This window comes from Psammomys obesus, unplaced genomic scaffold (assembly GCF_907164565.1).
Source record: "Psammomys obesus unplaced genomic scaffold, mPsaObe1.curated_primary_1811, whole genome shotgun sequence".
Classification (NCBI taxonomy): Eukaryota; Metazoa; Chordata; class Mammalia; order Rodentia; family Muridae; genus Psammomys; species Psammomys obesus.
The window spans coordinates 37,519,798-37,545,649 of record NW_026596073.1 but is presented as its reverse complement, the minus strand read 5'-3'; the positions used below and the strand labels follow the sequence as shown (position 1 = coordinate 37,545,649).

The window sequence follows — 25,852 nt, the reverse complement described above, 5'->3', positions numbered from 1 at the left end:
AGAGTGTTAATTTTTATGACTTTTTTGGTGAAAATCTCATTTTGTTTACATGTTGTTATGGACTTACTTGGCCAATGAAGGTGAACAGCTCATCTAGAGATTCTGAGTAGCCTCACTTGCTGGGCTTATTAGAATTCTTGATCAGGTATTACCTGACAGACTCAACTGCTGCATGGCTCATCATTAAATGAGTTTTGTACGTGGATTTGTCATGAAGGCCTTATCTCTGAGTCCATGCAGTAGACCTGGAGCCTGGGTCTATGGACACTGATCTTATTTGGGAAAAGCTTGGGTCCTGGGTCTTTAGGAGTTCACCTGGAACCTGAATTCACAGGGTTAGCAGTAGTGTTGGCCAAGTTAAGATTTGGAAAAGTAGAATGACTTGGTACTGTGCTTCGCAGGAACAGATTGAGAGTGAAATTGCTTCTCCTCATTCTTTTTCCCTCATGGGACTGGGAGAAATACCCTCCTTTGAGCTGCACTGCCTTGTAAGGGGGATATGTAAATAAACAGATGCCAACATTATATATCAATACATACACATACACACGCATGTACATTACAGGTACAATAAACTCTGACCATAACTACCCAGATTTTGCCAATATTTTCTGAATGAATATGGCCTCCATAGGCTTTTGTGTTTGAAGGCATAGGCCAAAGCTGGTGGAATTGTTTGGGAAGGATTAGGAGGCATGGCATTATTAGTGGAAGTGTGCCACTGGGAGTGGGTATTGGGATTTCCAAAGCCAAAGTCAAAGCCAATTAGTTCTCCTCCCTTCTTGTTTAGGGATCAAGATGTGAATGCAATAAAAATGTAACTAAGACAAATATATTGTTTTTGATGATTCAGGAACTTCTAGAAAGTTCTACTGCTCTATGGTGCTAAAGTAACACCTCTACATAAATTTCACTTCTATTGGAAAGATATAATACATGCACAAACAAGTATATAAAACTATGTCTGTATACTAATAAAGAGTACTAACAAGGAGACTTAATTAAAAAACGTATTGAGGGAGATTTTGGGTTAGATGTAATGACTATATAATTTGTAAAATAAGTATCAGAGATGTTTGTGTAATACACATCTGAAATTAGTTTAGAGAAAGACTTAGGGTCAAACATTTAGATGGATGAAAAAAACATTTGAAAGTAAGTTTGATCATTTAAATAAAGCATCAATCAGTTTTGAATACAAAACACAAAAAGATGCACTTGTGATCACACTAAAATCTGAATTGTGGCTTTGCAGTATAGTAACTGGAATTGTAAACACTTTCAATTCTGTAATTTCAACTCTTTTTATCAGAGGACTATAGGCAACATCTTTGGTTTGCAGCTGGAAAATACCTTATCATGAGCAATGTCATATGCTGTCTGTATACTGAGAAAGAAATCATGGATTCTTTGCAGGAAATGTTTGTAAGAACGTGGTGATATGACATTGCAAATGTGTAAAAGTGAATTAAACCAATAAGGTTCTAATATACAATGGGAAGAAATACTGATTTCTATCAGTGTATGGGAATAGTGGAGATAAGCTTGATGACTGTGGTGGTTTGATTGTCTCTCAAAGCCTCATATGTTTGAATACATAGCTCAGGGTTGGTGTAACTATTTGGGAAGATCATAGAACCTTTCAGAGGTGGAACATTGCCACAGGAAGTCTCTGAAAATATATAGCCTTGCCTTAGTCCCAATTTTCTTCCTTAGCTTGTCGTTGAAGATGTGATCTCTCAGCCTGGTGTCATGGTTTCTTTGTCACTATGGATTTTTTCTCTCTGGAACCTTCAGCCAAAGTAAAATATATTTTCCTTTAGTCGTTTTTGCCATGGAGTTTTATCGTAGCAACAAAATTAATAAATACAGTGATGTCTAAAAGAGAGATATCAAAAGGCAATATAGAGTGGAAAAATAGGAAAGAGGGACACAAGAGAGGGAGAAGATTGAGAAGGAAATCCACAAATCATTGGACAAGAAAGGAATCAACTGTGTTAGGAATATTTAGTGATCCTGGCAGTCACTGCTAACCTTCCAAGAGTAGGTACATTGGCACAGAAGTCTTGGACACGACCCATAGTTAGTCAAGATTGTTACTTGTAGAGACATAGGTGAAGGAAACACTTTCTGAACTCTGCCATAAACCCATACCTAGAGTGTTGAATAATAGTGTTGGTTACATGTTTGGCATGCCAGTGGTTGTGGAATCACTGTAGAAGTAGCAACTTCAAAGTCATGCTAGATAAACAAAACCTTCAAAGTGCAGTTGGAACGCATTTGTTCATATTTGAAAAAGCCTATTTTATTCTCAAGTTATCAACAAAAAAAAATGTGACACCAAGGCTTGTTAAAGTTAATGTATTAAAATTTAGCTTTATATTGCTTACATACTGAATTATGTTTTGTGCAGTTTTTGCCTAAATGATCTACTAAATATGTATATATGTATATATATTGCAAAATGCATGCTGTTTTATTAATTAGTGTACAAAGAATTGTTAGGTTTTATGATTGTGTTCAATTAAGTATAATGAATATAATTAATGTAGTTACTATTGTAAGTTCTTGAGTTAATAGTGCCATTAACTGATGCTGTTTTTGTTGTGGTGGTAATTATTGTTATTATAGAATACTAAACTTAAAATGAGAGGAAACTTAAAAGTTTGACCAGGGTTTTAGTCAATTAAATCCATATGCATATATGTATGTGTGTATAGACATATCCATATGTATATATTGTCATCTAAATTATACATTGTAATGTAAGCATGAATTGAAATACTAATTTTCTAGTCATAGTGTTAGCTGCTACAAATCACTTTTTTCCTTTAGGTCTATTTAGAAAGAGAAGTTTTCAATCTAAACATGGTTATTAAATTCTACTTGGAAAAGGTGTGTCCCTACCTTATAATCACCTGAAATTAAAAAGCATTCATTTTCTTCAAAAGAAAAAAAAAACGTTAAACAGCATTTTCACATACCAAATGTTTTAAATCTAATAATTTTTCTCTATTAAATGCTTTGTCATTGTACTTTATGTACCATTATTTCACTGTCTGTATTGACTATTATAATAGACAAGATGATTTTACTTGTAACTATCATGTTTTCTTATGTATTCTTCAGCAGTATTAGTGAATATTTATATAACGACAAAAGAAAACTGCTCTTATAGCTCTTAGCAGTGCTATAGAAAGCATAGATCCTCAACATGTTATTTATAGTAAAAGAAACATAGTTAAATAATAAATTTTAACATGTATCAAAAAATTGTCATTGATTTTGAGATGTAGAAAATTTTCATTGAATTTTTTCATGTATGCCCACATATTAGATATGGACACACAAAACCGTACATATTATTTTTATTTGTTGCATTATATTTTTATTTTTATACTAATTACACTTTATTCACTTTGTATCCCAGCTGTAGGCCTCACCCTCCTCCCCTCCCAATCCTACCCTTCCTTACTCATATCCTCCTATGCCTCTACAAGTCCATCGATAGGGGAGGTCCTCCTCCCCTTCCATCTGACCCTAGCTTATCTGGTCTCATCAGAACTGGCTACAATGTCCTCCTCTGTGGCCTGGTAAGGCTGCTCCCCCATTAGGGGGATGTGGTCAAAGAGCTAGCCACTGAGTTCATGTCAGAGACAGTCCCTGTTCCACTTACTAGGGTTCCCAGTTGGATACTGAGCTGCCATGGGCTACATCTGAGCATGGGTTCTAGGTTATATCCATGAACGGTCCTTGGTTGGAGTATCAGTCTCAGAAAAGACTCCTGGGCCCAGATATTTTGCTACTGTTGCTCTCTTTGTGGAGCTCCTGTCCTCTCCAGGTCTTTCTGTCTTCCCCTTCTTTCATATGATTCCCTGCACTCTGCTCAAAGTTTGTTTATGAGTCTCAGTATCTGCTTTGACACACTGCTGGGTAGAGTCTTTCAGAGACCCTCTGCGGTAGGCTCCTGTCCTATTTCCTGTTTTCTCCTTCTTTCAATGTCTGTCCCGTTTGCCTTTCTGAGTGAGGACTGATCATCTTACCCAGGGTCCTGCTTCTAGCTCAGCTTCTTTAGGTGTACAGATTTTAGTATGTTTATCCTGTATTATATGTCTAGTATCCCCTTATAAGTGAGTATATACTGTATGTGTGTCTTTCTGCTTCTGGGATACCTTACTTAGGATGATCTTTTCTAGATCCCACAATTTGACTGGAATTTTCATGATTTCCTTTTTTTTTTTTTTTTTTTTTTTTAAATAACTGAGTAATGTTCCGTTGTATACATGTATCACAATTTCTGCATCCATTCCTCCGTTGATGGCCATCTGGATTGTTTCCAGGTTCTGGCTATTACGAATAAAGCTGCTATGAACATGGTTGAACAAATGTCCTTGTTGTGTACTTGAGCATATTTTGGATATATGCCTAGAAGTGGTATAGCCAGATCTCGAGGAGACGCTATTCGTAAATGTCTGAGAAAGTGCCAGCTTTATCTCCAAAGTGGTTGTACAGGTTTACATTCCAACCATCAATAGAGGAGGGTTCCCCTTTGTCCACATCCTCCCCAGCATGTATTGTCACTTGAGCTAAACACGGTTTTATTGTCTGTTTTATATTGATGGGTAAATGTGTGGACACAGCAGCATTGCTTGTCATGAGCATCTACATTGTGGTCAGTACAAATGTAGCTAATTAATGAATCCACTACCGTACATATCATTTTGTTGTGGCGCTTTCAATACCCTCTCTCTGAAATTTTCAAGGTTATGTCTTCATTAAGTGATATAACCATGCCAATCCACAGATACATTGACAGACTTACTGAATGCCTTTATTCTCTGTAGTAGAAGTATCCTTTGGCTAGTGTCTTGGCCACAGCTTCAGGTATCACCAACATTTTGCTCTCCACTTGTGTGAGTTTGGGTCATTTTAGCTTCTGCATACAAAAGTAGAGTTTTACCATCTGACAAATGGGCATGCATTTCTACTGTGTTCTCACAGCATCTGTAATTCTCACAGGTGCTGCTCATTTTGTATTGTTCAGTAAAAGAATCAAACTAAAAATGAAGAAAGGTCTGACATATTTTCCAATTTAATTTTTATTAATTAATATTAGTTAACTTTTGTGTACATGTGTGTCTGTCAGAGTTATGTGTGGTACATGTCTACATTTGTGTAACAGTGTATTTGTGGAGGAGCAGCTGAGAGCGTCAGGTGTTTTTAATTACTCTCTGCCTTATTCCTTTGAGGCAGAGGCTCTGGCTGAGCCTTGGTGTTAGTAAGGCTGGCAGCAACCTAGCTAGCACAGCCCTCCTTTCTCCAATCCCTTCTGTGCTGGGGTTACACCTCCCCCCAGGGGAGGAGCAGTCCTGTTAGGCCACAGAGGAGTACTTTGCAGCCAGCCCTGAAGATACCTGATAAAACAGGGTCAAATGAAAGGGGAGGAGGTCCTCCCCTATCAGTGGACTTGGAAAGGGGCAAGGAGGAGACCAGGGAGGGAGGGTGGGGTTGGGGAGGGAATGAGGGAGCGGTATACAGCTGAGACACAGAGTTAACAAAATGTAACTAATAAGAAAAATAAAATTAAAAAACAAAAACAAATGACCAGGCCTGGATTTTGCTGGGAAGTTAGTATCTAAATGCCAGTCTTCATGCTTGCACAACCAGCATCCTTAACTGCTATCTCTTTAGACCCTCCATAGCTTAATTTGTATGGCTTTTGATGGAGTCAAAAGTCTTGAAAACTTAAAAAAGAAAACCTGAAAAACATTTGATAATTTTGTATTCTAGGTTCATTTTTATAAGAACAGGATAATTTGACCAAAGTATTTCATCAAACTGAAGTCTTTTGATCACTTCAAGCGGAACTCCTGCTCGTGAATGTGTCCTGTGAAGGTCAGTGTTTACTATCAACCTAATGTCCTCACATTAAGCTTTCTGAGTCTACAACCTGCCTAGGTGACCACTGTACAAGAGCAGTATGGGTGACCCATGTAAGTAGAGAATTTTGGAATTTCAATGAGACAAATTAGTCAAGGCATTAGTTTTTAAATTACAACGAAGTGTAATATACAATTTCTTTCACCTTCTCATTGTAAAAACCCATTCATACAACCTTGTGTATGTTTGCAGATAAATGACTAAAATCATTGACTTGGACTGGAAATCTGTGGTAGGTCATCTTTGCCTAGCATCTGCCAGGCTTGGGGTTCAGTTTCCAGTTGGTGTAAACCCAGTGTGGTAAGATACTCTTTCATCACATAACTCAGGAGGTCAGGGCAGGAAGGCCAGGGATTTAAGGACACCCTCAGCTACATAGAAAATTTGAGGCTAGGCAGAAATAAGTGAGACCGTGTTTCAAAACCCAAATAACTAAAAATGATTGCATCTAATTTTTATAGTGAGGACCATTTAGATTGTTTAAATTTTCTGCTTTGATTCTTTTTTTTTGTTTGTTTGTTTGTTTGTTTGTTTGGATTGGTTTTGGTTTGGGTTTTGTTTTTCAAGATAGGTTTCTCTAGGTAGCTGGGTAGCTTTGGTTGTCTTGGAACTAGGTCCCTAGAACAGACTGGCCTTGAACTCATAGAGATCTGTGTGCCTCTGCCTCCTGAGTACTGAGATTAAAGACCTGTCAGCACCATTGGGGCTGACATGATTCATTTTATTTATTTCTTATTACAATGTATTCCTTTTGTATCCAGGCTGTAGCCCCCACCATCTCCTTCCAGTACCATGTACCCTCCCTCTATTATTCCTAGGCCCCTTCCCTAGTTGAGGACCTCCTCTCCTTCTATCTGCCCTAGTCTATCAGGTCTCATCAGGACTGGGAGCATTGTCTCCTCTGTGGCCTGGCAAGGCAGCTCCCCCCAGGGGGAGATTCTTAAGTCTTGTTTATTCAAAGAGTTTCTATGTTTCCTTTACAGTTTCTTTAATATTTTTACATTATTGAATATCTGAATATTGTCTATACATATAAGACTGTTAATATTTTAATTGGAACTGTAAAATGATTTTTAAGTGTTTTGATTAAACTTGTTGAAATTTTATCAGTTCTGAATGAAATTAAACTTTGTATTTTTGAAACCCATCACTGTATCATTATCTCATTTCCAAAATAGTTTATTTATTACTATCTTAGCCTACTTATTTTATGGTTTACTTATTATTATTTTAAATTTCATCAAATAACATTCTTATGCTCATTTTATTAATTGTTTAGTTATATTACATGTATTTTTCTTAAATTCTTGTTTTTCTAGCTATAAACTTTGAAGATATTATTTTTACTTTTTTTATTTGGTCTTTGCTTTTGTTGTTTTTATTTTGAGACAGGGTCTTACTGTGTAGTCCTGGCTGGGTGGCCTAGAGCTTGCTATGTATACCAGACTGGCCTCAAATTTAAAACTTACAGAGATCTACCTGTCTTTTCTTGCTGAGTGTTGGCATTAAAGGCATACACCACCACTCCTCATGGCTTTTATATATTAATATAAGCACATCATGTAACTTTCTTTCTGTATTTAAATTTAGATATACTTTTCAAAGTATTGATTTATTTAATTAGAATTTTTAATTACTTCTTTGGATGGCGGATAGGGAATTTAAAAGCATTTATGTCATTAATTTTCAGCTTACCAAATAGTTGCCCAATGTTTATAAAGTGTATTGAGTACAAGAGTCACTGAAATTTACTTATGAAAGACGAAATTGATTTTCTCAAAATTTTTATAGAATGCAGATATGCTCCAGTTGGATATAAGAATCTCAGACATAGACACACTTCTAGTGTGTGCTTGATATGACATGGCAATTTTTCCTTAAAATTGTCTATATATTACAAATCCATAATCTCTACACGTATGTTATAATTTGATTAATTTGTCATATATATATATATATATATATTGCTAAAGCTCAAAATTACTTTAGGGCTGCTTATTTTATTTTGATTTGTCATTTAATAATGATTAAACCTTAATTTCTAAATGTACAACAGTAGAATTTTGATTTTCTTTGGACTTGTACTTTTTTGTAACATCTGACATACTTTTGGATTGTTATATATAATAATATGGCCCTCAATTTGATCTTTCTGTCCTTATATCTTTCTCCATATCTTCTCAGACATATGTGTGCAAATGTGAGACTAAGTTTTCTTTCCTTGAAAGCAAAATTATACCTAGATTAACTAATAATTTACTTAAGAACAAAAATTTTAATACTCTGTTGTTGCCTAGCTGGTATTGATAAAAGAGAAGTCCATTAATGACCTGACAGGCGTATTGATGAGAAAAGAGGTCATAGGTATACAAAACTGTTTTTCAAGTCACAATAAGATGGTTGACTTCCAGGTTCTTATTCCCTGAGGAAAAGAATTAACAAGTCTTCCCCAGTCTATGGGAAACTGTTGACTGGACCTTTCACTGTTCTTGCTGTTGTATTCTTGGTGTTCTTGCTGTTGTAGTCCTGTGTCCTTGTCTGAATCAATTAATCCCCAAAAACCACCTCCAAACAACTAATCTAGAGGGAGGAAAAGGAGCTTTCTTATGCCACAAACATATTAAAGCTCCAGGAACGAAAATGAACTCTATTTTTTAGATCGTGTCATTTTTGGGTTTCTCTTTCTTTGCTATGCTGACTTTTATTTGTAGCAAACCTTGTCTATGTGCTGTGCCTGTGAATCTTCCTTGATTTCGATGGTGGAGAAAATGAACTGAATCCAACTCTTAAACAGTAACAACCACTTGAATAATTTACAGTGAATTCTCTCAAGTAATCACCAACATGAGATACAAAATAATTCATACTCAGGTCTTCATCTGTCCATCCATCCATCCATCGATCCATCCATCATCAATCCATATACCTACCCATCTATCCATTCACCCACCATCCATCTATCATCCACCCATCATCCATCCACCCACCCACCCACATGTCTCTACCTCATACTATCATAAATTATATTTTACAGGAGTTTTCCACAAAGTGCTTGAATACCATCTAGACATTTCAGCCTTGTGACTAAGCTTCCATAACTTCTTTGTACCATGAGGATTTCAGAGTCCACAGTAACTGAATCACTGTATGCACCTTACCAGCCTTTCTTCTTCTGATATGTATTTGTCTCACTATTGTTTCTCAAGGCCACTCCAATTGCAGGAGAAAAGTGGCTACTTCCTGCTTTGGCTTGCATTAACAGAGTGCAGCTATACATATGCAGAATAGCTGTACTTCCTAGTCCACTTTTTCTAGCTAAAATCTCCAACACAGTTATTGGAGTAAGCTGATGTAAGCTACTAAGCAGACAGATGGAGAGCTGTGTGAATATGCTTCAGTCATGTCATTTTTGAGGTTATATCAATGCCAATGGGCCTTGTAAAAATGGATATTTAACAGTGAAGACATAATTGTTTATCATTAATTTTTTAACATTCATAACTAATATTCTTTAAGTAAATTAACATTACAACTGTCTATATTTAGCTTCAAGTCTACATTTAACTATGGTTGAGTGCCATATGTATGTGTGTGTAAGAAATTCTCAGAGGCTTTTTAAAAAATTGAAAAAGAATATGGTTTTCTCTTTCTGCGTTCTTATTTCATTTCCTTCTGGTTTTCAGTGTTGCTCTTGAGTAGCCCATTGTCATTCAATTCACTCTCCACTTTCAGAAGGGCCTTTTCTCTGTGGAACTGTGTGTCAGGACCTTAAGGGCCATAACTTAATATTTAAGTAACTAACTGGGAGTTTGTTTTTCTTTATTCTGATTTATGTTTTTTTTTTTTTTAAAGACTTTTGGGGTCTAAAAAGAGGTGACCATCACAAGCATTTTTGTGCTTCTAAGACAGAACACTGGCACCTCGATGATTCAAAAGTGTTCTTTTCTGGACAGACCACTCTCTAAGTGCCCACATATGGTGAGGGCATTCAAACTATATCTGATGTCAGAAGGTTAAATGGGAGGAGAATGAACAGAGAATCAAGAGATATGGAAACTTACTTTTATATGACTGACTAAACAATAATTTAACATCTCTCACCACAAATGTTATAATAACAGAATTTTTCTTTCAAGATTAAACATCTCTCAATGTAACACATTTTAACATTTCTTCATTGATGATTGATATCCAGTGCCTGGGCATGATGAATCATGTTCGTAGCTTTCAATAATCTAACCTATTCATTCATGAAAATTTGTTCACTGAATTCTCCATGTAGACTTTGGGCTTTTCTTATTTTTCAATGTCAGGGTGGGTTTTCCACAACATTCTGTTATTTATTTGTGAGTTAACACTATTATTATTTTGAAAATTGTGTGCTTATATGTAGCCTTTCCACAATTCCCATTTGGTTGAATTTTAAGGACACTTTCTCTGTAAAATAGGTTAGTGGTATTCATTTTCATTTTTTCTTATATATTTAGCCCCAGAAACATAATTAGTTTGCATTGCTTTAAAGTGTATTTGTGTTTGGAATACACACAGAATGAGTTATCTTAATTAATCATACGAGCTAACTCAAGTAATAGAATTTTCCATATGCATTTGCAATTTTCTTATTCCCGAGTTCATCGTTGTTGCAATTATAACAAAGGTGATACTTTTAAATTCTTTAATTGAATTTCCATGGTTAAAAAATGTTTTAATTGACAAATCCACCCTCTTATTCCATTCTATCTTCTCCATTTCCTAGCCCTTCCTCTACCTCAGTACTCCCCCCAACTTCACATGTTCTTTGTTTTTTGTTTTGTTTTTTAAATATACTGAATCCACATAGCGTCAGTATGGGTGTTCGGCTATCTGCTGGCATACAGGGGCCTTGCTGACACATCAGTCTGTCACACCACCTCCTCCTAAGGCCGAGGGATAAGGGTGATTCATTGAATCTGGGTTACTAGCTATTCTTTCTTGAGAAACTGTCTTTCATGTTGTTAGGTCCTTCATAGTGCTACAAGTTTAGTTACTCTTAAATTAAATTCTTTAATACAGTGCTATGAATACAGACTTCAATTCATTCCCAAGTTATTCTTTATGACTTAAACATCCATGAAGACAGCCTTAGGATATTCTATTATAGTCTTCTTTTCTGTGGTACAGCTGTATTGTTTATTACGCTTATTTCCAAGTATTAACTCACTCTCAGATTAGCCATGTGTTTAAATATATCTTAAGTCCTCTGAGCTACCACTTACAAAACTCGGATCTTTACATAAAGCAGCTTTAGTACTTAGGTTCTGTGATCCCAGGAAGTATCTTGAAACGTCATTACTTTTACGTAACATTTGTATACCCACACTCCATTATCTTCCTTGGCAGCTGCTAATTTTTTCAAACTCACATATATAAGCACATAAAATTATTTTACCCAGAACTTTCTGTTTTGTATAGAAACGCTTTTCATATCAGCGATCATTAGAATAAAGAACTGTAATGCCTGATTTTAATGATATTTCCAATTCTTTGTGGTTTATGAAACTTTCATATTTTAGCAACTAGTCATTAATATATAATTGATTGCTTATGCTATAAAATAAATTCTTTAAGAATTCTAGTCCATATAAATAGCAAAAAGGCTAATTTATTACTGTCAATCTAAATTATTAATGTGTGGATTCATTCACTATAAATGTTTGCTGCCCTCAACTTTACCCATTCTCTCCATGACAACAATTGTGAGCTTTTGTTGCTCTGGAAGGAAGTTTTATGTAGGTTCCATTAGACAAACTGTATCTCAAGTAGAACAAACTTTAATTCGATATCTTAACTATAAATATAAAATGTGTTTGAATGAGTTCATTAAATATAGTTAGTAACAAACACTGTTAATTTTGGTAATGTATAAATTTAATTATATTCTTTAAATAGCATGCTATAATACATGCAAATTTGAAATATATCATTTATGTTATTGAAAAGATCACTTAATGAGCCAAATTACGTGTTTATAAAACCTTTTATAAATTTTATTTTTAATCTTTTCATATATAAGTATATTGCATTCTGTTTGTATTTACCCCTTCAGTCCTTTCAACAATGTCTCATACCCTTCACATTCCAGTCTCAGATTTATGACCTTTTCTACAAATTATATATATATATCCATCGTGTCTACTTTGATGCCTGTATGCATATGGGAGGAGGGCTGACCAGTAAAATAAAAAAAATGCCTTAAGAGGCTCTGGCCAGAAGAAAACTGACTGTCTTCCCTCAGCAGACTTCCACTGACTGTAGCTCCTAAACTAGGGGTGGTGCCTTATGAGCCCCTTTGTAATCCATAAGGGGATGTTGGTTTGTGTCAATTTGTACAGGTAGTTGTTGAGAGTCCATGGGTACAGGATCCTTGTAATTTGCAGAAGACACAGTCTCACAGATGTATCATTGGTCTTCTGCCTCTCATATTTCCATGAAATCATACATAGTTTTCTTTTTTACACCTGTCAGGGTATAAGTTCAGGGACCTTTACAATAGATGTGTTTGGCAGATTATTTAAACTAATGTTTACCTATTCCACTTAAACCATAAATGTTTACTTATGCTAATACAAAATCATGGTCTACAAACCTGGTCTACAAAACTAATTCCAGGACAGACAAGGCTATACAAAGAAACCCTATCTCAAAAATAAATAAATAATAAATATAATGATGGAACCAATGCCTTTACATTTATATTCAAATAATACCTTATAATTTATGAAATATTTCCATGTTTATCATTTAACTTTGGAGGTAGAATATTAGAAATATCTACATGTAATAGATGGAGATATAAGACAATAAAAAATAAATGGTTTACTTTAGAAAATACGCAGACACATGGAATTCCAAAGAGAACTGGAGACATTTTTACCCAGAAGAGTTGTTGACCTTCCCCATAGGATTCAAAGTGAAATAATAAGACCGAGATAAAGAAAAGAGAGACAGAGCACATTTTTGTCATGCTATATGATCTTGTATAATTTCTCTAAGCATTTGAATCCTTAGATTTGCCATCTGAAAATTATGTGCCCTTAAAATGATTGTCAAGGACGTTAGAGAAAATAACATGGATGACACAATGAGCAGTAAGCACTGAACTAATTCTATTCCTCTGTTTCTCAGGACTCATAACTTTGACTATTCGAGGACATACAATTTGCAGAATTCCAGATTTTATTTTCCAACAAACTCATTTATTGTACTTGTGTGACCTTTGCTCTTTCTAACCACAAAACTGAGTGAGTCCTCACCTTCAAAGTGAAGAACTAGTAAGTTTGGGTTTTTGCTATTGAAATGAAGCTACATTCATTTATGCATAGATGGGCTTGATTTATTTGTTTTTATTTCCGTTTTGTTACACCTCTGAGACCAAATAGAAGAAGCTTGTTTCTAAAGTTGTAATTATGCATTATCATTCATTTGAAATGACCTATTTCATAATTACTAAAACATTTGAACCCATAAAACATTTAAATTCCTCATGAGGACTGTGGAGGGAATTACAAGGTAAAATGCTCCTGAGGTGATTCCCATTGAAGCCCCACCTGAGAGCTTCCTAGGGGATTTAGACCTCTGCTGTGACCATTATTATCTGCTGAAATCTTGCTCTGAGAGGCTAATGTATCTGAAAGGCTAATAGGAGGGACCAGGAGAGCAGATGATCCCCAGGCTTTCATTAGCTTTTTCCTACTCTTGTAATTTTGATATTTTGTTATTTTTTTGTCTCTGTGCTCAAACACTGATTGTATATTCAAACCAAAGACAGGCTGAACAGTTGGACAGATTTCCAGGTGGTTTATTTTCTGTTTTCTATTTTTGAAAGCTGGTTGTGGTTCATGTTGTGTAAAAAGGAAGTCTTCTCTTTTCTTTCTGAGATATGATTTTTTTTTTTCTGATCTTCGTCTTGTTTTGTCAATAGCTTCCTACATCCTATATTCAAAAGTTTCCACACATCACTACATTGGCCTGGTAAAGAAATGCCATCCAATAATTTATTTATTGCTTCTTATTTTGGCTGTACTAGATAATCACAGATTACGGAAATCAGGAAGACATTGTGTTCTGCTTGAAATGTTAATGACTATTGAATTCTGTCTTTTGTTTTGTCATGTTTGACTACTTCAGTGGGTGGTGTAAGTAAATATTCAGATATCTTTGTAACTTATATAGTAAAAATGAGTCATGTACAATGTAGACATTTCTATTAACTAGGGTGTTCACAATATAGTGCCATGATTTGCACAATGACCCCATGAGCTCTGTTTTTAGCAAGGTTATCTTCCCATGAGTCTTTCATTCTTTTAGAGCTTCATTAATTTTAGAGGGTCAGAAAGTTAGGAAAAGATAAAACTAATTCACATTACTGATAAAAGAAAAGGTTAGCATACTTTAAAAAGAAACACCAGAACAGTTTAATACTATGAACTCACACAGGAAATTATTCATTGCATGCTGAATCTGCAACTGACTAAAGTAAAAGGGAAACTGGTATGTCATAGAGATTAAAAATCTTAACACTTCTGTGTCCCTAACATGATGGAGACAAACACTCTTCTATCAGCTGTGTTAGATCACTTTTCCAAATTAACAAAACAATGCCCAGGCACCAATATGTTTAGGAAGATAATAAGAGCAATGAAATAAAGTAAGTTAGCAAGTTTTATAAAAGTCATCATTTGACAGAGGTAAATCATGGAATACATTACCACGTTTTGTTATATATCTCATGACAATGCTATGAAGAACTGCATTCAGACAACGAAGTGTGTGACATATTTGCTTAAAATACAAAATAATCTTACTTCCAAGCAGAGTTTGAAGAATCCTTTGAAAGGACTGTAGGAGTCAGAGAGGTCACCACAAGAAAACTTACAGAATCAGCTAACCTGGGCCCATAGGGGGTCACAGTGACTAAGGCACCAACCCGGGAGCCTGCATGGGACTGAACTTGGCCCTCTGCACATGTGCATCCGTTGTGTAGGTTGGCCTTCATGTGGGACTCCTAACAGCAGGATCATGGGCTGTCTCTGATTCTGTTGCCTGCTTTTGGGACCCTTTCCCTTTATTTGGAGGCCTTATGTGGCCTCCATAGAAGATGGGCCTACTCCTACTGCAATTTTATATGCCAAGGCTGGTTGATATCGATAAAAGGCCTCTCTTTTCTGAAGAGAAAGGGAGGAGTGGATAGGGGAGGGGATGGAGGAAGATTGAAAGGAAGGGAAATAAGGGAAGCTGAGGTCAGGAAGTAAAGTTAGTAAATTAGTCAATTAATTAAAAAAAAACATAACTTGAAAGAAATCCAAAAAATGACTTCTTTGGTATACACTTTGGGAAATAGATTTTTTTTAATTGTTATTTGCCTGCATGTATGTCTGTGATGGTATCAAATCACTTGAAGCTGGATTACAGACAGTTCTGAGCTGCCATATGGGTACTGGCAATCGAACTCTGATCCTCTGGAAGAGCAGCCTGTGCTTTTAACTTCTGAGCCATGTCTCCAAAAGGCAGGAATGTCAGTGTAAAACCATCTCAGCTTATATCTCTTGCACCAAAACTTATTTGATTATGGCCAAAGACAGCCAAAGTGGTCTTCTGGAGATCTTTTCTCTGAAGTTTTATCTCTTCCTTTTTCTAAATGAATCTTGTTAGTCACACCTGTGATCAGCTTTAGCTTGTGTGCATTCCTCACCCAGTATGATTGATTATTCAATAATCAGGCATTTCTGGAAGCTGTATCTAACCATTTTCTATTCTCTATTATTTATTCATTCCCAAATTCTAGGCTCAATATCACATACCACATGAGTAATTCCCTTCTTTCCTTCATAAGTGAATTCTTAAGGTGGACTGTGAATTATTTTTGACATTAAATAAAGAAGATAATAATGCATTAGGAGGTATTGCTTGCTGATGAGGTTTTTTTAAAAAAATATTTTCATGACTCTGTACATAGTTTAAATCAGATCACAAATATGTCTACATCTTTTATAATGGGGTTGCCTCTGTTAAGCGATGCATCCATGCATTCAGTATAACAATTCTTTTCTCCTATCCTGATCTTTTCAGAATGTGCCTGTTTTGTGGAGCATTCCTTTTCTTTTATGTATTTGGTTATGGTTTCTTCATAGAAGGGGCAGATATAATACCATATCTAGTTTTCGTTGTTGTTCCCCATTAGAAACATAGACTGTTTTTTCAGTGGTCTTTGTGTGTGTGTGTGTGTGTGTGTGTGTGTGTGTGTTTAATGTATGCAGTCTGATTCTGGCGTTTAACTGCATCATAAATGATTGTCAATCCATGACACCTCCTGACACAATCACTCCTTGCTTCAGCTATCAAACTTAGTTTTTTGTATATGTTCACCACACAAATTGTTTGGTTGTTTATATTAGTCATTTGAGCCTTTTTATAAGTTGGACTTGTTCGTAGTTTGTCATGCCAGCACTTCAGTAAAGAACTAAACTTCAGTCTAACACAGTGAAACCTGCTGTCACACCTGGAAAATAATTGTTTTCTTCCAGCTCAATTTACATGAATAATATTGTACAAATAAAATTGTACTTTATATCATTGCTATTGAGATACATCTGTCAATGATAATGAGAAAGTTTAATTAACCGAAGTTTGTATTTTATAATTTAGTCTGTTAATTATATTTAAACATATGACCATTCTCCCTAAAGTGCAAAGACAGAAAATTAAATAATATGAAATTGCTAAAAATGAAAAATTAAAGCTATTAAACATCAAATCTCAAAATTACTGACTTCTTTAATAACCGATTTTAAAATCATTTGCATGAAAGTGTTATAGAGTCTAATTTCTTTATGTTAATTCCATCTATATAGTGTTGCTTGGGGAACGCCAACCTCCATACTTTCTAAGTGTCCTTGCCTGCCCTCATTGAAAATGGAAAGCAGCATTAGCTAATTATCTGCTGAGGATGAACATTTTCTGTTAATGTACATGCTTGAGCTGGTCATGGAATTCTTCTTCTCCATCAAGGACACTGGCTTGACATAGAATGTGTTACACCATTGACAAAGGCTTCTTGGCTATGATAGCACCCACTAAAATAATCTCCATCCTGATTCCTTTGGTCTTCCTGTGAATCTTTGACCTGCTCTATTGTTCTGTTGTTGGCTGTGTGTGAGTGGTGAATGTTTCTCTGTATTGCCAGAGGTTGAGTAACACTGTTCTGTAGATCCCTTCTTTTCTCCTAACTTTCAGCACCTTGTTCATGCTTTCTGTTTTCTCAGGTTGTGTTGTTTTTTTTCTGACATTTCTTTCTAATAACTTTTTTTCTATATTGAAAGAAAACCATTGTCTCAGTGTTTGGAATTTGTTTTTATATGTGATCAAATTAAAAGATACAAACATAAGGACTGTAGTTCATAATTTTTTGGCAACAGCTACAGATTCACAAAGCCTTTAAAAATTGGATTTATGACATTGCATTCCTCAGGGTTCTCTAGAAGTAGCAGAACTTATATCTATCTCTCTATATATATACATGTATGCATGCATAATGCATGTATACATACATACAGATAGATATATAGAAAAGAGATTTATTAGAGCAATTCACAGGCTATCATCTAACTAATCCAACAATGGCTAACTATGAACAGAAAGGTCAAGAGTTCACAAGATGCTTAGTCCATAAGACTGGATATCTCAAGAGGGTCTTCAGCAGATGGTAGCATTCCAAACAAGTAGGCTCTAATGCCATTGAAGGACTTGTTAACAAGGTGAGAGCAAGCAGGCAAAGAGCAAATGCTTGCTTTTTCCATGTCCACTTTTGGGCTTCCAACAAGAAGGTGTGGCCCAGATTAAAGGCGTGTCTTCCTACCTCAGTGGTCTCCTCTATTTTGGACTACAGTTCATTCTAAACGTTGTCACATTGACCACCAAGAATTTAGCCATCATAGACATACAGATTGATGTGTTCCTACAGGATTTTGTTCTTCATAATTAGAATTTGCACTTCAATATTTTCTTAGAATACACATTCAGTGCAGTTGCTCATGATTCCTCTGTTTTTACCCATGTGTGCTGACAAATCATTACCTACTGAAGTTGAAAACTCCATCAAATAATATTATATTTAAATCAATCTAGTTTGTATTAAAATAAACTATTTCATTTTCTTACTAGTAGAAAACCTAAAAACATACTTTATGTTCAATAAATAAGTCTTACTAAATAAGACTATGTCAGACTGTTTCGATATAGTTTTAAATAGAAAAAGAAGACTTTTAGAACATAACCTTCACTCCCTAAAAAAAAAAAAAAATGGGAAAACCTTTTCTACTTGGGTCAACTTGATGAACTTCTTTTTTTAATATTTTATTTTATTTTATTCTATGTGCATTAGTGTGCAGTTATCAGATCCTTTGGAATCAGGGTTACTGACAGTTATGAGCTGCCATGTGGGTGCTGGCTATTGAACCCAGGTCATTTGGAGGAGCAGACAGTGCTCTTAACCACTGAGCCATCTCTCCAGCCCCATTGAACTCCTATAAGGTAGTTATAAGAGAAATTTTGTTTGATCTGATTTTCATTCTCTGTGCCTGTGAAATGGCCTTTTCTAGATATATCACTCAATAGTTTCCTATCGGAAGTACTCAAGTCCCTCAACGGCTAAATACATGCCAATATTAAGGTAAATTACATTGATATTTCTTATTTACTAACATTATATTACTATGAAAATCAATATATTTGCGTTGGTTAGGGTATTTTAGAGCAACATATTCAATAAAATTAATACATATGTCAACAAGGACTTATTTAATTGGTTTACCCAATCCAGGCTTGGTAGTTCCATAATGGCTGTCTGAGAAACTAGTAGCTGCTCAGCCTAGGATCCTAGATGCCTTGGCAGTACCAGTCTGGTCTTTACACACTGAAAAAGTATGTGTCAGTTCAAAGAGGGAGGAGGTGTGCTGTGATGTCAGTGAAGGTGGCAGCAGCAACAGCAACAGGAAGATGCAGTCACCATGCCAACCACCAATTATATGCACATGCCAAATTCTGCTGGTAGATGTCCGTGTACAAAAGCTTCATAAAGTGCTTTTCCAAAAGAATCTATTGAGATTTGTGGTGGTTGAATAAGAATGGCCCTCCCACAGCCTTACATATATGGATGCTTACTAGGATTAGAAGGATCCAAAAGATTAAAAGTATGTCAAAAGGCACAATTTTTGGAAAGTGTGTCACTGGGGGTAGTCTTTGAAGTTTTAAAAACCCACACAAGCCCAGCTTCTCTTTCTGCTTGTTAATGAGGATGTAGCTCTCAGCTTCTTTTCCAACATCATGCCTTCCTGCCTGCCACCATGCTTGCTGCTAAGATGATAAGGCTCTAAAGCTGTAAGCAAGTCCCAAGTAAATGTTTCCTTCTATAAGTTGTCTTGGCTTTGGTGTCTCTTCACAGCAGTAGAACAATAACTAAGACAACACTCCCCCACACAATGGGGGACTATGTTCTGCTCAAATTGAAATTGTTGAAATTGTACTGTGGTCAATGCCTGATTGTCCTAAAGTTCTATATGTCACTGTAGACTCTCAGGAAATTGAGATATTTTTAAATGCTCTATTTTTGTTTCTGTGTAGATGCAGACTTTAGCATTACAACTAAATTTCTTTATAATTTATTAAATCTTAATGTTTACATTAAATAGGTAAATTTTGCTATCATGCTATTATTAATTTAGATACTCTCGGTTTTTGTAGTAAAATGTTATCTGGGCACAATATCAAAGCTTCTAGTTCTAGTAACGTAGAAAGTAGAGGCATTGGAATTATGAGTTTGAGGCTATATAGGGCAAAGTATGAACAAAGTGAGAACAGGTGACGGGGAAACATAAGCATAAAATGTTCTTTGAGGTTCTTCTATTGAAATCCATTGTAGTCAACTGTAATACTAAGCGAACTATAGGCACTTGAGCTCTGGGCCAGAGCTATGATTCAAATACATGCGGGGATTCTCCACACACATAATTTCTTTGCATTTTATTCTATTTATTGCCTGAATTCTTTTCTGAATCTTCATTGCTCCTTTAAACCAAATATAATTTAAAAATAATTTTGGACACTTAAATTTGAGTAATTAAGCAGTTTAGCAGATTGGAATCAAAAGCAAACTAGTCCTTTAAACACATATCATCATATCCTGGCATCTCCATTATAAATAACCCAGGACTGTGGAGCTGACATAGTGTGTGTGAGGGAATTTTTGCTTCTGAATGCAGTCCAAGAAGCTACCTCAACTTTACACCAATTATTCATTTTAAATTATCACCGTGTTCATACCACTTACACTCTCCAGCATCACACAATGTTCCTGAGGCAAATGGTACCTGATGATATAAAAAACACCTGGGGCATTATGTAGTTACACTTTTGAGTACTTTAAGGACAGAGTTCCCAACGAGGCTTAGATAATGGAAGATGACACACTCTCTGTGTCTGCATACCAGCTCATGGGCTGGGACCTTGGACTGAAAAAAAATGGAAGTAAAGTGGAAAGGCCGAGCCTCACATTCTCCTTTCTCTGTTCCTTCCTAAGGACCACAGACCAACTTTTTCCCACTTATGCCTTCCCTGCCATGAACTGATTGAACTGTGAGCCAAATAATTCTTATTCACTAAGTTGCTTTCTATGAAATATTTAATCACAGCAACAATAAATGCATTCCAAACAAAGAGTCATGCAAACAATGTTGAAATTGTTTTCTGGAACAAAAACTGAAAGATGCTGGAAAGGGCATTTTGATTCTTTACAGTGCTATCCTGTAGAGCCATGTGCTTTTAAATGATTTGAATTATCCTTTTACCAACCTGTGTCAGTGTTTTAGGTGACTTCTCTGCTTTCCCTGTGGAGAAGTATTATCAGCGCATTACTTTCAAGGCTAGCTAGATAACAAGATTTGTATATAAAAAAAGGAATTCATAGCATTAGTGAAATACAGGAATGTTTTAATGAAAAATATTACTTATCTTAAAGAGAAATATGTTGGAAAAGTACTTTTAATTCATAATACTTTCACAATATTAAAGTATGATGAATGAAGAAAACTTAATAATCTTTATGCTATTTAGAGGCTTTCTAATTAGATAAAACAAGCAATTAAATTCACTTGTAAGGGCATCCTTGTGAAGCTAGATAAGCTGTTTTATTTCTGCTGGTCTCAATGCACCATCCAAATTTAATTTTGTCAATTTTACTTTCCAATTAAGTTCAGAAAGGCTAAGAATGGTTTGCCACAATTAAATGTCACTTGTTCCCCATTTCTTCATTTAGCAGTGAATTATTAGTGACCCACCATTTAGGCTGTCCTATATTTAAAGACCTGAATGTATAATAGTCAGTAGCATATAGGCTATCCTGACAAGCATTCAAAGTAGGAGAAAAAGTCAATTAACTTGCTTTAATTGCACCTTCTCTTCGTTATAAAACTTAATGTGTTGTGCTCCTGTCAATTGTTTGTCTGTCTTAAAAATCAGGGGATAGGGGCTTATGTTTAGTTTAGGTTTTGTCGCTGCATTTGAAGGAGTGTTTTGTGTCACTTGATGAGGAAAATGTGTGCACAGATAGAAAAGTACAGTCCAGCCTACTGCAGCATAAAGATCCTAGTCTCACTGAGCAGTTGACTCTTAATCTGAGATTACAATATGTTGATAATGATGAACTTTTGTTATTTCCTTAATTGCCTAAGACCCAGCTTCAGGAGCTTCTTCACATATCCATAGAATAGTCTGGCAAAATGCAGCCTTTAAAGGTACATATACTTCGTGGAGATGACCTGGAACCCCTGCACAGGTGTAGCCCATGGCAGTTCAGTGTCCAAGTGGGTTACATAGTAATGGGAAGAGGGACTGTCTCTGACATAATCTGATTGGCCTGCTCGTTGATCACTTCCCCCTGAGGGGGGAGCAGCCTTACCAGGCCACAGTAGAGGACAATGCAGCCACTTTTGATGAGAACTGATAGACTAAGATCAGACAGAAGAGGAGAACCTCCCCTATCAGTGGACTTGGGGAGTGGCATGCATGCAGAAAGGGGAGGGAGGGTGGGATCAGCAGGAAAGGAGGGAGGGGCTTATGGGGGGATACAAAATGAATAAAGTGTAATTAATAAAAAATTTAAAAAAAGGTACATATACTTTGTTGCATTGCTTGAAGGAATGTCCTCCTGCTCCTTTCCCTTCTGCAACTCCCTCTTTCTCCTTCATCCTCCTTTTTTTTTTTTTTCTTTTCTCTCCCTCTCCTTGCTCTCACCTCCACCTCCTCCCTGAATGGCCCAGGCAATATTCTCACATTCTAGGCAATCATCCTGCCTTAGCTACTCAAGTCTCCACATCAGGCTGGCTCTGCATGTTTAAGAGGCATTTATTATTATGCACACATGCGTATACTTGCATGAGCTTTACTTGTGTGTGTATGTGTATTTCTGCATGTGCACCACATAAGCCCAAGTACCTGCGGAGGCCTGAGGAAGTGATCATGTGCCCTCTAAGTAGAGTAACAGGCAGTAGCGAGTCATCATGTGGGTGTTGGGAGGCAAACCCATGTTCTCTGCAAGAACAGTAAGTGCTACTCATGACTGGGCCATACTCCAACCCCTCTGCAAATAATTTAAAACTTTGCATTTGACAGCACAGAAAGCTAACTACACAGTATTTTAGCTTGTTCCTCAATGGTTCTCTTGTATGTCACCTGATTTGAGTTGTCAATATTTTTTGCATATTGTGCATAGAAGGGTAAATGGGGCTATGTAGTAGAAATGAAAAATTAACGAAGAGAGAAAAAATACTTTTGTGACTCAAAGTACTGCAGCACAGAGGGGTCAGCGCTGTTTGTAAAAGAGATTTAGTTTGGCTCAGTGCACATACACAATTCCGATGACAGAGAGGTTCCTTTAAAGCTGATTTAGTGGTCTCAGCCCATGCTCATGCCAAGTGAGCTAAAGTAACTTGACCGGCTGAGCTAGTAAAATTACTTAATAGACTCATCTAAGATCCCCACAAGAGTGGCTTTTTGCCTGCAACAACAGTGCCTGCAGCTGCCAGGTCTCCTCAACCCTCGCTAGCAGGCATCACTGCAGTCAGTCAGAATTACCACTGAGGAGCTGAGACAGACACACGCGTCGCTCTGCCCTTCCACTAGCAGCTGCCCGAAGGTCAGGGCTCCGTGTCTGGAGGAGGGACGTTTGGCAGTGATGTGATTTGTGCATTGACTGAGCAGCTATAATCATCAGTCCATGTATCTTAGCAGGGAGCGTCAGACGAAGAGGTTAGCACTGCGCAGCGACGTCCTGGTTAGAACTCACGGGAAGTATTTTGATTTACATAAGCACTCTTTCACCTTGACCAAAACGCTTTCTTTTATAAGTGTGCTTGGTCACAATGCCTTATCACGATGACAGGAAAGAAACTAAGACAGTCATCAAACTAATAAGCGTTCTTTTAAAATGTGCTTGAATAATAAAACTGGAAATCATTATCACAAATGTCAGTGATTATGCAATTCATTGCTTTGCTTGAGAACTTTTGGCAGTTATCTATTAACTTTGGAGCACTAAGTAATTTATAAATATTGCGTCTTAAAATATTTTAATATTTTTGAGATTTGTTTTCCATGCTGAATTTCTACAAGCAAGAAAAGGGTTAGCAGGAAACATATTTTCTCTATTCCTGAACTTAAGTAGTTATTTATTAAAATATATTCAGAAATATATGAAACACAAGAGAATTTCTGAAAATAATATAAAATTAAGGATACGTTATATGAAACTAATGAAAGTAATTTCAGAGTCACTTTAAGCCAAGTGTGATTTCATTTTTTAAGCATAAAATAATGTACTATTACTGTCAGAAGTAATTAATACCAACACAGTTGTTTGGAAGGAAACTTTCCTTATACATTGTATTGATGTGTTTTTATCATGACAAAAAAAGAAATTTCCACTTCTGGTAATTACAAAGTAAGAAAATTATTACTTAGGTTGTGGAAAACATGATTTTACATTTATGACTCTGTAATATCAAATGGATTTGTAACATCAATGCTATAATTTGGTTCAAATGGATTTGCTTATATTTACGGAAGCAATAATTTATACAAACTTTGTGCATAGCTGGATCTGGTAAAATTGAAATTAAACATTTAATTTACTTAGCTAGGTTGTTAGCCGACTATAAGTTATATTTTACTTATATTATCTCTTCCAGGTTGCAAGTTGGTTGCTTTTATGGTGTTGAGATTGAAGAGAGAACATGGGTAATAGAGAAAAGAATTCACCACTCATTGCAATCCTGTGCAATGCAGGATTTATATGGGCCAAACCACAGGTCACCCACCCAAGTGACTATCATGCTTTTCTTCACTGAGGGAATTCTTTTAATTAAATTTTTATTTTTTATATTAATTACAGTTTATTCAATTTGTATCCCAGCTGTAGCCCACTCCCTCATTCCCTCCCAATCTCACTTTCCCTCCCTCATCTCCTCCTATGCCCCTCTCCAAGTCCATGGATAGGGGAGGTCCTCTTCCCCTTCCATCTGACCATAGCTTATCCATTCTCATCAGAACTGGCTGCATTGTCCTCCTCTGTGGCCTGGTAAGGCTGCTCCCCATCAGGGGGAGGCAGTCAAAGAGTCAGTCACTGAGTTCATGTCAGAGACAGTCTCTGTCTGTTCCCTTTACTAGTGATACTAGCTCAGTATCGCTTCGGTGCTGAGTTGCCATGGGCTACATCTGAGCAGCTGTTCTAGGTTATATCCATGAATAGTCCTTGGTTTAAGAGCAGATATGAGACATTTTAAGAGAAACATCTTACCTTTACCTCAGGACTTCCTTCAGAAGTCAAGTCATCTTTCTTTCTCTCCCTCACATTCACCTCACCAACCTCTCTCTCTCTCCTAACTTTCTCTTTAACCCTTGCACTCAGCCTTTTGCCCTCTGGAAAGAACTGAAACTAAAAAACTATGAAAAGTTGGTTCTCTGAGAAGAAGGAAAGACGTGTGCTTGGAACAGTATCTGCTGCACGCACCAACACTAACAAAAAAGGCCTTCTTGAGTCCTAATCCAAACAAAACTGAAATGATACCCATTTGGTGCACACTGGTTAACTCGAGGATCCTGAGAACTAGCCCACGGGAACATCAAATTTCTTCTACAGTCACAGAAGTGGCTCATAGATGCACTATTGTGGCTGATCATCTTGTGACATGCTACTGGTTGAATGTCTTTTGGAATATGTACACTGTGCTTCGACTAAACCTTTTACAATTAATAAAGAATCAAGCCAGAGGCCTCAAACCGGACCCATGACTCATTGCAGTGAACATTTGCAAGTGAAGGTGTTTGGACAGAAGGGTATATACTGTATGACATCCTGTCACACGCTGCAGCTTCCAGGGTGAGATTGTTTACATTAATTAGTTGGTTTTAGTGTACTCCCTTTTATTTTTGTTTTTCTGTTGTGTGTAGAGGTTGCAAGTGTGGAGGGCAGGTATGGAGGGCAGGGGAGATGAGTGGGATTGGAGTGGGGCAGATGTAAAATTCACAAAAAAATTAAAAAATATAATTCTTAATAATAAGCAGTTTATCTGTTATGGTTTTTAATGTCAGTCATTTTTTAATAAGTTACAAAATCTGAGCAATGATGGACTGTGGATAAGAAAATGGCCAACATACTTTAAAAGGGGTTAGTTAAGTCTGACATTGGTTTCTGCATATCTAGACAAGAACACTGGAGCTTCAGTGGGAATATATAGTCAGCTTCTCTTTGTTCCCCTTAACATGAGGAAAACAAAACTGGAGTTTGTGTTCAGTGCCTGGAGGAATCCATTCTCCTTCCTTCCTA

At 36.3% G+C, this 25,852-nt stretch overlaps 1 long non-coding RNA gene across 2 annotated transcripts in view; it reads left to right on the top strand.

The window, feature by feature from the left end:
- LOC129690339 (uncharacterized) overlaps window positions 1-25,575 on the top strand; it is an 84,254-nt gene extending 58,679 nt beyond the window's left edge. For both annotated transcript variants that reach the window (XR_008722288.1, XR_008722289.1), the window contains exons 3-4: window positions 5,791-5,895; window positions 24,216-25,575. This is a non-coding gene — a long non-coding RNA (uncharacterized LOC129690339). The remainder of the gene's footprint in view (window positions 1-5,790; window positions 5,896-24,215) is intronic.
- Window positions 25,576-25,852: the final 277 nt, after the last annotated feature.